General features: G+C 40.7%; 1 non-coding gene across 1 annotated transcript; it reads right to left on the bottom strand.

Moving 5' to 3' along the window:
* Window positions 1–7003: 7003 nt before the first annotated feature.
* Window positions 7004–7126, bottom strand: LOC115066925. The gene has a single exon (XR_003846368.1). It is a non-coding gene; the product is annotated as a small nucleolar RNA SNORA32 (small nucleolar RNA).
* Between the last annotated feature and the right edge of the window lie 4872 nt (window positions 7127–11998).

Raw genomic sequence — 11998 nt, 5'->3', positions numbered from 1 at the left:
CACACACACACACATGCATGAACACAGGAAGAGAGGGAGGAGGGAGGGAAGGAGGAAGGGAGGAAGGGAGGGAAGGAGAAAGGGAGGGAGGAAGAAAGGGCAGAGGTTATTACCTCTTACTCTAAAGGAAACTACTGTTCTGATTTCTTTCACATAGTTTTGTCTGTCTTGTTTTCGTCAAGAATATGTATTCTGTAGTGCCAGCACTTGGGAGGCAGAGGCAGGAGGTTGCTGCATGTTCAAGGCCTGCTTGGCCTACATAGCAAGTTTCAGGCCAGTCACGACACAAATGACTCTGCCTCGCCCACAAAACAAAGTAAAAGAATGTGTATTCTTTTTGAATTTATCTTTCACGCTACGCTAATATGTGTAATTATTGTTTATAATGTTGCATCCAGCAATGGGCTATCTGTTCTCATTGCTCTATGATGTTCCGTTGAACAAGAATATGAATATATTTATTCATTTGTAATATATCTATCCGTCCAATGCAGATGGGTATTTGAGCTCTTTGAATGTATATATGTGTAAGTTTCTCTCAGCTATATATAAATGGAAGGCTTCGATACGTATAACTATAGTGGATATGCTCGAAGAGGTTTTCCAAGGTGTGGAAATTTGCACTTCTTCTGTATTCTTGCCAAAACTTGATGCTGTTGGTCTTATTAATTTTAGCCTTTCTGATGGGTATGCAGTGGTTTTGATTTGCATTTTGGTTTTAATATGCATTGTCACGGAAATTAATAAAGTTAAGCACCTTCTCATATGTTTATTGACTATTTGGGTATCTTATGAAATGCCTTTTTAAATTATTTGCTCATATTTCATTGGGTTGTTTGCATTTTTCTATTGATTTGTAGTAATACTTTTCTATTATAAGAAACGATTTCTTTTTAGGCGTATACATTATCATCATTTTCCACCTGATAGCTTTCCTTTTTATTATTTTAACATCTTTTGACACACATAGCCTTTCATTTCAGTGCACTCCAACTTATCAATCTTTACCTTTATGCCCGATTTTTGTTTGATTTTTTGGTTGGTTTTATGGTGGTGCTTCTGGGAGTCAAAGCCTCTGTGTTTGAACCACACCTCCAGCCCTGCCCCCAGTGGATGCTTTTTTGTTTTGAGACAGGGTCTTCCTGTAGCCCCAGCTGGCCTGGAACTCACCATGTAGACCAGGTTGGCCTCAATCTCACAGAGATCTGCCTGTCTCCGCCTCCTGAGTACTGGAACTGGGCCACTACAATAGAGGCCAGCCTAGTCTATCTATATAGTAAGTTCCAGGGAAGCTGGGGCTACTAGGAGAACTTGTCTCAAACTCAAACAACAATGAGAGAGAGAGAGAGAGAGAGAGAGAGAGAGAGAGAGAAAAGGAAAGGGAAAAAAGCCCCCCCCTCCCCGCCCAACTCAGGAGGTAGAGAAAGGCCAGCAGATCTCTGTGAGGTCCAAGGCCAGACTGGTCTACATATCAAGTTCCAGGCCAGCTGGGGCTACAGCAAGACCCTGTGTCAAAACAGAACAAAACAAAACAAAACAAGAAATCATTGCAGATTGCAGGGGCTAAAGAAATGGCTCACCAGTTAAGAGCTTTTGCTGCTGTTCCAGAGGAACTGAGTTCCACTCCCAGCACCCAGCACCCATATCAGGCAGCTCACAACTGCCTGTGACTCCAGTTTTAGAGGATCCAATGCCCTCCTCTGGCGCATGTACTCACATACACATACCCCCCCCACCACACACACATAATTAAAAATAAATTGAATATTTAAAAAGAAAAGAAGAAGAGAAATTATTGCAGGATCTGTGAAGAAGGCTCAGGGGTTAAGAGTACTTTCTGCTCCAGAGGATCCAATTTCAGTTCCTAGCACCCACCTCCTTCAGCTCACAACTGCCTATAACTCCAGGTCCAGGAAATTTAACATCCTCTTCTGGACTCAAAGGCATATGTGTGGTGTACATTAATGCATAAGTAAATAAAAGTAAATAAAAAAAACGAAAAGAAAACTACTGCATATATCAGCATAATGAAAATTCTTTAAGGAAATCTAAGATTGAATCTAGGACCTAATACATATTATACAAAATGTTCTACCCCTGAATTATATTGCCAGAACTTTTCATTTTTAATTTTGAGACAAGATCTCACTAAGTTGCCTAGGCCGGCTTCAAATTTACTGCATAGTTCAGGTAGGCCTTCAATGTGAAATCTTCTGCCTCAACTTTTGGAATAGATGGGGTTACAGGTAGGCACCACCTTGCCCAGCTATGAAAATATTTGTATACGTCTTCTTCCTAGCAGTGCTGCTTCATAGTTGGAATTAAAATCATCTGCTATCGATATCATGCATGGAGAGAGGTAAGGTTTGAGTTTCACTTTTTTGTAAATATAGAGACCAGTTGACTCAGGAGCATTTGAAAGCACCATTCTTTTCCCTTGGTGCTATTCAATCATGCCATTAGGGGACAATGATGGTTTTCTCTTCTTTCCTCACCGTCTTGTAATTTTTTCTTTTTTGCCTTATGACTTTGGCCTGTAGTTCACTGTTGAGAAAAACTGTGCTGGTGAGACTCTTGGACTCATTTTTGGTCTCATATTTCATCAGTAAGGCAGTAGGAGCACAGCTCAGTGGTAGACTGGGCGCCCTGAAGACCCTGGCTTCGACCTTCAGCACCTACCCCCAAATTACCAGTAAGTATGGTGCTTGTTTCAGAGACTTTTGTATAGCTGTTTTGTCAAATTAAGAACATATCCTTCTATCCCAGTTTGCTAAACTTTTTTAAAAATATCATGAGTGGATATAAGCTTTATAGAAACATTTATTTATATTTTATTTAAAATTTTAATTTAAAAATAGGTGTTATTTATTTCTTAGGGGTCGGGCTTCCGCCATGTCATGCATTTGGAGATCTGATGGCAACTTCTGAGAATCAGTGCTTGCCTTCCACCTTGTTAAGGCAGGGTCTTCCTCATTTCTGCTCTTGCACTGTACACTCCAGGCTGGTTTGGGAGCATCTGGGAAATTCTTCTGCCTCTACCTCCCATCTTGCTGTAGGAGTGCTGGGATTATAGATTTGAGCCCCCAAATCCAGCTTCCTGTGTGGTTTCCAGGGATCTAAGCAAGTCGTCACAGATAATGCCTTTACCCACCGAACCATCTCCCTGACCCTTAAGTTTTACTTCTAATTGAAAAATAAATTGTATCTATGATGATGTGAAAGAAAGAAAGAAAGAAAGAAAGAAAGAAAGAAAGAAAGAAAGAAAGAAAGAAAGAAAGAAAGAAAGAAAGAAAAATTGCATATATTTACAGAGTACAACGTGATTTTTTTTTCTTTTTTCATTATCACATACTGATTGTGCAAAGCTCTGGCTTTCACTGTGACATCTTCATGGGTGCACATCTTCATAGGTGCACATGGCAGACATTGATCATGTTAGTTTCCCCATTGCCCTCAGGTGCCCCTTCCTCTCACCCTGGTCCCATTCTTATCCCTAGCAGTACCTCTTCTACTGACATAGTGCCTTTTCTGTTTTTCTATGTTTAGAAAGAAACTTTTATTCTAGCTTCTTTATTCTTTATCTGCACAGGCTCCAACTACTTTGTAGTTAGGATTAAGTATTGAGATTAAAAAAAAAACTTTTTTTTGAGACAGAGTTTAGCTATGTAGCCCAAACTAGCCACTTCCAACTTGATATCCTCCTACCTCCTCCTCCCAAGAGTTGGGATTACAGACATATCCCACCATACCTGGCACGGCTTGCATTTTTATGCTCAGTTATTATGGAGACTCGATATATCTTATTCACCATTCTGTCTACTACTCTATAAAATGGGGATTGTAATTGTATCCACAAGAGTCTTGGGAGATGAAATAAGTTATGTGAAATGTTTAAACCGTGTCTGACATGCAGACAGTGTTTTATAAACATTAGTTATTATTAATAGCTGTTTTTCAGATGAAGAAAACACGGCAGGGAAGAAGGAGTGACAACCATTTGTGGGCATGGTCCAGGACGGGCCAGCTGTTGACTCACGTGCTTTGGTCCGTACACCATTTTCCCTCAGGAGCATCCGGTAGCCTGTAACAATTGTGTACCACCGTCTCCTCATCACACAGAAGGTCTTCAAAAGATTACAAAATGATGCTTACAGACTTTGCTGATTAGACAGGCTCTTGTGTAGATAGTTCTCAGTAGTCAGTGTGTGGAGTGTACCTACTTCTTGGCTGTGTATCGAGTAACAGAATTGTTGGAGGGATTTTTTTTTTTCGGGTCAACCTTTTCCTTCTATAGACTCTTCTTACAAGTTAAGACAACCACTTCACTCATGGTGGCCGACCAAAGAATCTTGCCTTCAATCAGCTCATTAAGGTAACTTTGGAAAGATAGTGTTTTTTTAAAGGGCACTTTGCCAGCTCCCTCAAACACAACTTTGTAAGAAAAACATGGAGAATTACTTCCATATGGCTCCAGGCAATGAGAAACATTTTTGATTAACAACACATTCACTACAATAAAATCACTTCCAAATCTGCCAGAGGACACTAACTTATCTGCTACATCTACTTTCAATTTGATTTTTCACTGTTTTGACTCTCAAAAATAAAACTTTCAAAATTCCCAACGGGTTCATTTAAACAATGGCCTTTCTAGGGCATCACCTGCCCCTACTTGTCAGTGCCAGTAAGCAAATAGTTGCTCTTGTACTGATTTTAGAACCAGCTGCTTTAGGACATAAGCTTCAAGCATTCAAGGGTCTGGCTTTTTTTACAGCCTTACTGCTGATATAATCATTAACATGTCATCTGCATATGCAAATTCTGGTGTAAAGATTACAGCTCCGTGTCATTCATGTGTCTCAACAATAAGCCAGGTAAGCTACTTTACATCATATATTCTCATCAAAAGGCTTTCATTGCTGTATAAAGGCCCAAATGGATATCCTAGTCAAGGTTTCATTGTCTGCATCACTCCCTTGTTGACAGAAAGGAACTAGAACTAATCACAAGGTTTTAGCTGTCTTGACACATTGAGAAAGTGTGCTGTAAACCATTACAATTTGGATCAACATCTCTCCATACTTCATCCTTTTTCAAAAGAGATAAAAATGAAAATTGGACTGTCTCTTACTCTAGGCATTTTACAGTTTCTGTGAGTCTAACAAAACCATCTGTCACCAAGGTCCCTTACCGCCTGAAAGGAATCACATCATCTTCCTTGAAAGGACTGTTAATCGCACAGTAATCCCTACTAATCACATTGTAATCAGCACTCACAGGGCTAGAGGTCCCCAGTTCTTAATCAGGATGTTTTCATCCTCATTCTTGTGAGATAGCGTTCAGTAATCCCTAAATCTTCTGTTCATTTCTTCTCAGCTTCCTAATTATTTCCCTAGATGAAGACAGGAGCTCTCTAGATAAGGGAAACCAGAGCTCTCTGGCTTGAACTAGTCCAGGAGACCATAGCAATCCCAGGGTGAGTTTTCTGATGTCTGACCATGACTTTTAATTTTGGGTAATGAAGATAGATCCTTAAAAAAAAAATACCCCCCCCCAAAAAACCCCACCAAACCACCACCACCACTACCACTCTCTTCCCCCATCCCTGCCCCCTTCCCCTCCTCCACCTCTATCTGCCTATCTCTTCCTTTCTTAGTCTTTAACTGCTTTTCTCCTTCAACTTCACATCTTATTTAGCAAAATTTGGGGTGAGAAGCAGCTCATTTGGGCCTTCTACATCCTTAAAAGGCTTTAGCTCCTGATTCATAAACTTTCTTCTTTTTGTTGAATTAAGTTGAGGAAATTTTTCTGTAGCTAAATTGCAGGGAGTTTTGTTTTTTAATCATAAATGGATGTTGCATTTAGTTAGATGTTTTCTCCTGCATGTATTAATATGATTAAAATTAATCGCAGTTACGATTAATATGATCTCACCATTTTTCCTTTTTAGTTTGTTGATGGGACAAACTGATTTTTTTCGTTCTTTTGTATTTTTGGGTACAATACCTCAATTCTTTTACACGAATACACACTTTCTTTGCCCTTTTCCGTTTCCCGTCGTACTCCCTGAAAGGATGAACAACACTCATCGCACCTTTCAGAGTCTTGCTGTCTTGTTAATGATGAATATTCCCGTTCCTTCTTTCTTCTTTCCCCTCTGTCACCAGTTTCAGATTCTGTGTTATTTTCTCACCTGGCAGTGATTTTCTTCTTTATATAACACTAGTCATAAAGTCTGTTTGGGGGCTGGAAAGATGGCCCCTTGGATAAAAAGCTTGCTGTATAGACATGAGAGCTGGACTTCAGATCCTCAGCACTAACATAGAAGCCAGCAGGGTGGCAACCCACCAGTAGGCCATTACTCATGAGGCAGAGAGTGAACTTCAGGGGCAGCTGGCTAGCTAGATTAGCCCAACCTGTAAGTTCCAGGTTCAGTGAGAGACCCTGCCTCAGAAAATGACGTGGAGAACTATTGAGGAAGTCACCAGACATCAACTTCAGGCTCCCACATGCACACAGGCACATTATATCTGCGTACACCCATGTGCCCATACACAGTCAAACACATAAACATATGTATATGTATATGTACATATACATATATATGAAGTCTGTTTTACTCTAAAATTATTCATTTAGTTAAAAACGTAAAATATGAAGGACCTATTATATGCCAGGCACCAAACAGAAAGTCATTCCCTACTTAAGTCTGAGGTACCACATCAGTACGTATCTCTTGCTCACAACTTAAGTTTAAATTTGTGACTTTTTTATTGTAAAATGAATAAATCTTTATTTATGGGATTTCACAAGACTTCTAGTGCTGTCCATCAAGGTGGCAGAAGTACAAGATAAGCCGGACAATCCTTTCTCAAAGAAGCAGGTATTTCTTAATCTAGTTGTGCTATCAGTCCTTATTAGCAACTGAGATTTACACTATATGCCCTAAAGCATGCAGTGTTGACAATTTGCAGTGTGGTTCTGAAAATCCTCATCAGCAATAAAATGTTCCCAGCAGGTTGATTGCTAGCAAAGTAGCACACAGAAGAACCTAGTGGGAGTGGTTTTTTATGGTCATGTCCACAGTAAATTTGTGACTTTAAAATAAACAATTGAGAAATGAACCTTTTGCTCTTGGTTATGTAAATAATAATTATGGTCAGGCATGGTGGTATAAACCTGTAATCCCAGCAACTGGGAAGGCTGAGACAGGAAAATGGTGAGTCCAAGTCAGCCTGGGCTACATAGCCACCCTTTATCTCAGTAAGTAGATAGATGATAGACAAACAGATCACTAGAAAGTTGGGCCCTCCTGTCTGCAGTCTCTGTGTCCTGATCCCCACCCTATAGCATATTATCAAATTTTCAAGCCTATGCCTAATCTCTGTGCTTCTCTGTAGTTGAAGGGAACAGCCTGAGGATGAAGACTGCATGCAGAAGTCTGGAGTGCTGTGGTTTCTCTCCAAGAACGTAGATGAAGGGCAGTAGTCCTCCACATTGGTCTTCATGCCTTCTGTTTTTCTCCTGTCTGGTCAGAGATCTCCCTAAAGGGCACCACTGATTTTCTCTTCCTCTATAATTCAAGGGTTTTCAGCATCACAGAGTTATCCAATCATCACTATTGCAGTATTCCCAAAGTCACATTACTGTTACACCTGAATAAATAAACACCCTGACTCTTAGCATTTGTCTTAAGGGCAAGAGTGGACCTGAACTCCCTGAGCACCCATTCCTTCAGAAGTCTCACAGAACTGTGCACTTGAGCCAGCTTCACTCTTTCTTTTATTGAAACAGTATCTCCAGCATGAATTGGGGGAGTAGAAGTCAAGACCCACCCTTACCTTTTTTTATTTTTTATTATTTTATTTTGTGTGTATGAATGTATTGCCTGCATGTATGTAAGTGCACATTTTTTGTGCAATACCCACAGAAGTCAGAAGAGGGCATCAGATACCCTGGAACTGGAGTTATGGACAGTTATTAGCTGCCATGTGGGTGCTGGGAACCAAACCCAGGTCCTCTGAAAGTGCAGCTAGTGCTCTTAACCACTGAGCCTGACCCACCCTTATCCAATCAGAGAGTCTTGCCCTTTGATCCTAGGCCTAGAATATCACATACATCCTTTCAAGCAGACTTCTCAGTTCTTCTCACTGGTTTTAATAAGAAAAACATGCTACTTCCAGCACTTTGATATGTTAACCATGCATACCCACATTTTTTCACTATCTTGGGTGGAGGGTAAGATGGAGCCCTGAAGGATTAAGACCATATGCCCAGGTCACTAGATCACATGGCTCAGTAAGCTTGTTTACATTATAAAAATTAATTTTTTGGTTGCAAGATTATGTTAGTCTTTAGTCCAGATTATAGCTATAGTATAAAAGTCATCCCTGAACAGCACAAGTTTTACAAGGCTTTCACCTCTCCTGGAAACCTCACACCCTCTAGCTACCATGTCCCAATCTTCTCAGTCCCCTTCCTTGATCTGAACATTTCATACAAATGGAATAGACTCTGTAGTGTTTGTGACTGACCTTTTCCACTAGCATAGTAATTCCAAGGGTCAGTCATCTCTAGTATGGATCACTATTTCATGCCTATTTTTGGTCTTTTTCAAACAGGTCATGGTCTCCCTGTACCCCAGCTGGCCTGGAACTCACTATGTAGACCAGGCTGGCCTCGAACTCACAGAGATCTGCCTGCCTGTGCCCCCTAAGTGCTGGGATTAAAGGCATGCACCACCATGCCCAATTTATTTTATTCCCTTTTATCACAGAATAATATTCCATTGTGTGATTATATCACATTCATCATTTTTACAGTTAATGGGGGTTTGTGTTTACCCTCTGCCTTTTAGCTATTGTGAATAGTTTTAAACATTCATTTATAAGTGCTTGGGTACATACTTAGGAGTGGAATGGCTAGAGCATATGGCAACTTTTAAAAATTTTGAGGAACTGGGGGCTGGAGAGATGACTTAGTGGTTAAGAGTACTTACTGCTTTTGCAAAGGACCCCAATTCGGTTCCCACACCCACATGGAGTAGCTCACAACTGCATGTAATCCAGTTCCAGAGAATCTGACACTCTCTTCTGGCTTCTGTAAGCACTGCACATTTGAGCACGTGGTTTAAGGTAATAAAATGCTTACTTGTCCCAGCACCATTTGTTGAAAGATGATCCTTAACTTTATTGAATTGCTTTGGTATCCTTGTTTTAGAAAAAAGCAATTGATCATAAATGTGAGGAATTTTAAAAGACCTGGGCATATGGCCATTTATAGTTCATCTTTTGGCAACTGTCAGTTCATTTCATTATCTTGGTTTCTTTTTTAAGGTTTATTTTTAATTATGTATATGTGTGTGCATTTGTACATGTGAGTGCAGTGATTGCTGAAGGCATTAGGAACCCCTGGAGCTGGAATTACAGGTGGGTGTGAGCCACCAGACATGGTTCCTGGGAATGATACTCAGGTGCTCTATAAGCACAGTCCCCTGAGCCATCTCTCTATCCCCTCATAAGGCCATTGTTCTAGTTTGTTCTTCATTGCTGTGACAAAATACTCTGACCAATACCAACTTGGGGAGGAAAGGGTTTATTCAGCTTACATCTCCCAGGTCGCAATTTATCAGGGAGCCCAAGGTAGGAACTCAGGGCAGGAACCTGGAAGCAGGAGCTGGAGCACAGGCCATGGAGGGACTCTGCTTACTGGGTTGCTTCTTGGCCCCTGCTCAGCCAGCTTTCTTATGCAACACAGGCCCACCTGCCCAGGGGTGGCACCACCCACAATGGTCTGGGCCCTCCCACATCACTCATCAAGAAGATACCCTTCAGACATGGGCACAGGCCAGTCCAATAGAGGCAATTCCCCAACTGAGGCTCCCTCAACCCAGGTGTGTCAAGTTGACACTAAAGCTATCCAGCACAGCCATTTTCTCATTGTGTTGTTTGACTTCTTGTTGCTTGGTTGTTTGAGTTCTTTGAATATTCTATATATTAATCCTGTCACATGTATAGCAGCAACATTTTTCTCCCGTTTTGTAGGCCACCTCTTTGCGCCATTAACAATTTCCTTTACTGTGAAAAAGACTTTTAATTTATACGACCCCATTTGTAAATCGATGGCATTATTCCTAACTGGAGTCCCATTCAGAAAGTCCTTGCTTATGCCTATGTCTTGAAGTATTTTCCCTACTTTATCTCCTAACAGCCTTACTGTTTCTGGTCTTACATTAAAATATCTGTCCCATTGTAGTTGATTTCTCTACAAGGTGAGAAATGGGGATCTACTTTCATTCTTTGACATTTGGCTATTCATTTTTCCAACAACCCGTTGTTAAAGAGACCGCCTTTTCTCCAGTGTGTGCTTTTGGCCTTGTCTGGATACCGTTAGTGTCAACTTGATACACCTGGGTTGAAGGAGCCTCAACTGGGGAATTGCCTCTATTGAACTGGCCTGTGGCCATGTCTGTGGGGCATCTTCTTGATTGTTGAGTGATGTGGGAGGGCCCAGCCCACTGTGGGTGATGCCACCCCTGGGCAGGTGGGTCTGTGTTGCATGAGAAAGCAGGCTGAGCAGGGGCCAGGGGAGCAAGCCAGTAAGCAGCATTTCTCCATGGCCTGTGCTCCAGCTCCTGCCTCCAGGTTCCTGCCCTGAGTTCCTACCTCGGGCCCCCTGATGAACTGTGACCAAGGAGATGTAAGCCAAACAAACCCTTTCCTCCCCAAGTGGGTAGTGGTCAGAGTGTTTTGTCACAGTAATGGAGAACCAAACTAGGATAGGCCTCTTTGTCAAAAACTCAGGTGGCTATAGCTGTGTGGGTTTATATTTGGGCCCTTCATTCTAGTCCATCAGTCTACCTGTCCCAGTACGTGATGTTGTTACTGTGGCTCTGCAGGCTAACTTGAAATCTTACTTCCTTGGTCTATATGTTATGTTTCCCCAATACTACACTGTCTTGACTACTTGCAGCTTTATGACAAACTTTAAAATTGGGACATAGGAATTTCCTGATATTGTAGGAATTTCCTGATATTGTTTTGGCTTCTCCATGTTCTTTACGACTCCCTGTGAGTTTTAGGATCTGCTTGTTGATCTCTATAAATAAGCCCACAGAGTCCTGATAGGGGCTCCATGGAATCTGTTGGCTGCTGTGGTAGTTCCATCTTAACAATGTTAAATCTTCTGGTTTGTGAACACAAGGCATCTTTCTCTTTTCTGACCTATTGAAAACTTTTTCAACAAATTTTGAGATTTTCAGAGTAAAAATTTTTCATTTCCCTGTTAAATTTACTCTTAAGTTTTTAAATTGTTTTTGATGTTATTGCAAGTAGATTTACTTTTTAAATGTTATTTTTGGATTTTCATTGAAATGCAATTGATTTTGCATGTTGATCTTGTATCCTAGTAAACTTAATTATTAGTTTTAATCATATATGTGAATTTTCACTATGAAAGATTAAGTCATCTACAAATAAAGATAATTCTATTCCTTGTTTTCCAGTTGAGATGCCTTTTATTTCTTCTTCTTATCTGGTTGCCCTGGTTACTGCCTCCACACAATGCTGAGCAGAAGTGATGAAAGCAGACATCTTTCTCTTGTCATTGACCATTGGGAAGAAAATTCAGCCATTCACCATAATGTTAGCTATGGACTTTCCAAGATGGACTTTATCATTCAAAAAGCTGTCCACTCTTTCTAGTTTGCTGGAATTTTTTTAATAATGAAAAAGAAATGCTTTTTCTGTATCTATTGAGATAATTGTGTAGTGATTATGATTTTATTCTGATAGAGTAGAATTTGTGTGTGTGTGTGTGTGTGCGCGCACACACGCACTCACGTGTGCATGCACTCACTCATGCATGCATCTGTGGAGCCCATAGTGACATGTCACTAATACACTGGTCTCATAGAACATGCTGGGAAGTGCTCCCCTGTCTTCTCATTTGGAGAAGAATTCATGAGAAAAACCGACATTAACAAGTCTGTAAATATTTG

This window comes from Nannospalax galili, unplaced genomic scaffold (genome assembly GCF_000622305.1).
Source record: "Nannospalax galili isolate Female #2095 unplaced genomic scaffold, S.galili_v1.0 scaffold102, whole genome shotgun sequence".
Taxonomy (NCBI): Eukaryota; Metazoa; Chordata; class Mammalia; order Rodentia; family Spalacidae; genus Nannospalax; species Nannospalax galili.
This window is presented reverse-complemented; position numbering and strand designations above follow the sequence as displayed.